The 3,479-nt window shown below is 39.4% G+C and overlaps 1 pseudogene; it reads left to right on the plus strand.

Moving 5' to 3' along the window:
• Positions 1-2,836: 2,836 nt before the first annotated feature.
• Positions 2,837-2,936, plus strand: LOC113345974 (annotated as a pseudogene).
• The last annotated feature ends 543 nt before the right edge of the window (positions 2,937-3,479 follow it).

Below are 3,479 nucleotides of genomic sequence, written 5' to 3' on the forward strand. Positions count from 1 at the left end.
AAGGTCAACTTTGGCTTTTTCTACCTCTATACCCTTTGAAGAGACGATGTACCCTAATACAATTCCTGATTTAACCATGAAATGGCATTTTTCCCAATGAAGCACTAAATTTTTTTCCTTACACCTAGTCAACACTAATGTCAAATGATGCAAGAACTCATATAAAGATGAAACAAACACTGAAAAATCATCCATAAAGACCTCTAAGAACCGTTCTACCATATCAGAAAATATGCTCATCATGCAACGCTGAAAAGTCGCAGGGGCATTACAAAGCCCGAAAGGCATGCGTCTATACGCATAGGTACCAAAGGGACAGGTAAAAGTGGTTTTCTCTTGGTCTTTTGGGGCAATAACGATCTAATTATAACCGGAGTAGCCATCTAAGAAGCAATAGTGATTATGTCCAGATAATCGCTCTAGCATTTGGTCGATAAAAGGAAGGGGAAAGTGATACTTCCTTTTGACCTTGTTCAATTTCCTATAGTCAATACACACACGCCATCCCGTGGTCAATCGGGTTGGGATTAATTCATTATTATCATTATGAACTACAGTGATACCTGATTTCTTGGGGACAACCTGAACAGGGTTGACCCACTTACTGTCTGAAATTGGGTAAATAATACCCGAATCTAACAACTTAAGCACCTCTTTTCGAACTACCTCTTTCATGTTAGGGTTCAGTCGACGTTGCATCTCCCTAGAAGGTTTGGAATCTTCCTATAAATGAATCTGATGCATACACACAGTAGGACTTATACGCTTAATGTCTGCCATAGTCCACCCTAAAGCTTCCTTATTGTCTTGAAGTACATTTACTACCCTACTTTCCTGATCACTATCCAAATTGGAAGCTACAATCACAGGTAAAGTCTCAGATGGGCCTAAAAACACATACTTTAGAGTATCGGGTAGTGGTCTAAGGTCCAACTTTGGGGGCTCTTTTAAAGAAGGAATTAGGTTAGTCTCAGAAACTGGTAACGGTTCGAACCTATCTTTCCATTTATCAGTGTCTAACACAGGGGTAGAATCTAATAGAGCATTCACCTGTTCAGTAGTACTATCGTCGTCAAAATCTAAACCAAAATGGGATAGACAACTTTCTAATGGGTCTTCAGACAAGATGTTTGGTAATGACTCCTGAACTAACGCTTCTATCATGTTCACCTCCTCAACACATGTGTCATATAGCTCATGAGGTTGCTTACTGACATTAAGAATGTTCATCTCCATAGTCATATTACCAAAATATAAACTCATTACACCATTTCGACAGTTAATGATCGCATTAGACGTAACTAAAAATGGGCGACCTAAAATCACAGGTATCTGGTTCTCTGGGTCAGGGACAGGTTGGGTATCTAGGACCACGAAACCCACTGGATAAATAAACTTGTCGACCTCAATAAGAACATCCTCGATAACACCTCGAGGGATTTTAACAGACCTATCAGCTAACTGCAGTGTCATCTGAGTAGGTTTCATTTCACCAAGTCCTAGCTGTAAGTATACATGGAATGGCAGTAAGTTCACACTAGCTCCTAAGTCAAGTAAAGTTTTTTCTACCAAGAAGTTACCTATTTTGCAAGAAATGGTAGGAGAACCTGGGTATTTGTACTTCGGAGTTGTGGTGTTCTGAATGATTGAACTTACGTGACTAGCTAAAAAGGCTTTCTTATGGATGCTAAGTTTTCGCTTTCGCGAACACATATCCTTAAGGAAATTGGCATAAGCAGGAATTTTCCTAATTGCATCTAATAAGGGAAGGTTTATGGTAACTTGCTTAAAAACCTCCACTATGTCATTAAAGTTCGATTCCTTCTTTGTTGGTACTAATATCTGAGGAAATGGGGCTCTAGACCTAAAATCAGACCTTTCAGGAACCGAATTCACATCATCAGAAACTTTATCAGTCTCTTCAGCTAGTTTTCCTGAGAGGTGAGATCCTGAGTGGTGAACTACAGTATGTTCACTATCGGTCATGGTTACCTTATTGTCTACAACTCTACCACTTCTAAGGGTTCTAATAGCATTCAATTGATTCGATGGTTTTGCACCTAATTCATGAACTCCTCTAGGGTTGGGTTGTGTTTGACTAGGAAACTTACCTTTTACTCTCAAAGAATCACTTATCAGACCAACCTGGGTTTTTAACTCGGAAATAACCTGACTATTTTCTTGTCCTATCCTGTTACTAGCTTGTAGACTCTGTTCTACGGATAACTGGAATTTTGCAGTTTGCTGAGTTAACTAGGCGAGAGATTCCTCTAAACTTAGGATTTTCTTATCTGACTGATTCTGAAATTGAGCTAGTCCTGAAGGATTCTTAGTATAGCCAAAACCTGGGGGAGCATTAGAATTACTAAACTGACCTTGACTTTGTCCCTTAGACCACGAAAGGTTCGGATGGTTTCTCCAACCAGGATTATAGGTTTCCGAATATGGGTCAATCTTTTGACGGTTATCAAATCTAGTGTTATTATAAAGAGCATTGGCATGTTCTTCAATATTCTGGACTTCCCAAAAAGGCTCCACTCTACCACTAGTTTGGCCCACTTCTAAGGCTTCTAACCTTTTTACTATAGCAGCAATTTTGGCATCTGATTCATAGCCTCCTTCTACCCTATTAACGTTTCCTCCACTTAAAAGAATTTTTTTCTGAGGTGCCCTACTATTTTCCCGTTGCTGGGTTTTTTCGGCGATTTCATTAAAAAATTCCATCGCCGCATCAACAGTTTGGTTTTCAAATCCACCAGTGCATAGAGACTCAACCATGGTCGTTGTGGAATAATCTAAACCCTCATAAAGGATCTGAACTAGCCTAACCTTTTCTAAACCATGATGAGGACACTGGGATAATAAATCATTGAACCTTTCCAAATACCTATATAAAGATTCTCCCTCTTGTTGTGAAAATGTGCATATTTGCGTCCTAATAGACGATGTTTTGTGCCTAGGGAAAAACTTATTGAAAAAGGCAGATGTAAGTTGTTCATATGTCTCAATTGACTCGGAGTCCAAACTATACAGCCACGACTTGGCCTTATCTTTCAGGGAAAATGGGAATAACCTAAGTTTCAAAGCATCATCATCTAAGCCTCTAATTCTTAGAGTACTACAAATTTCCTCAAAATCCCTAACATGGTAATAAGGGTTTTCATTTTCTTTCCCTAAAAAGATTGGGAGCATCTGTAAGGTCCCAGGTTTCAGTTCATAGGGTGCCTCCGTTTCAGCTAACTTAATACACGAAGGACGGGTAGTCCTAGTTGGATTCAACAAAGCTTTCAAAGTTGCCATTTCTGGCGCTATCGGAGCAACAGGATTCTCTCCTCAGTCAAAGAACGTTCAAAAACAGACTCTTCAAAAGCCGGACTTTCTAGATTAAGGTAATCGAGACGCTTCGAACTACTAGGTTTCTCTTTAACAAATCTACCTAGTGCGTCTCTTTTACGTTCAGGCATACAATAGAATTTTCT

This window comes from Papaver somniferum, unplaced genomic scaffold (assembly GCF_003573695.1).
Source record: "Papaver somniferum cultivar HN1 unplaced genomic scaffold, ASM357369v1 unplaced-scaffold_84, whole genome shotgun sequence".
Lineage (NCBI taxonomy): Eukaryota > Viridiplantae > Streptophyta > Magnoliopsida > Ranunculales > Papaveraceae > Papaver > Papaver somniferum.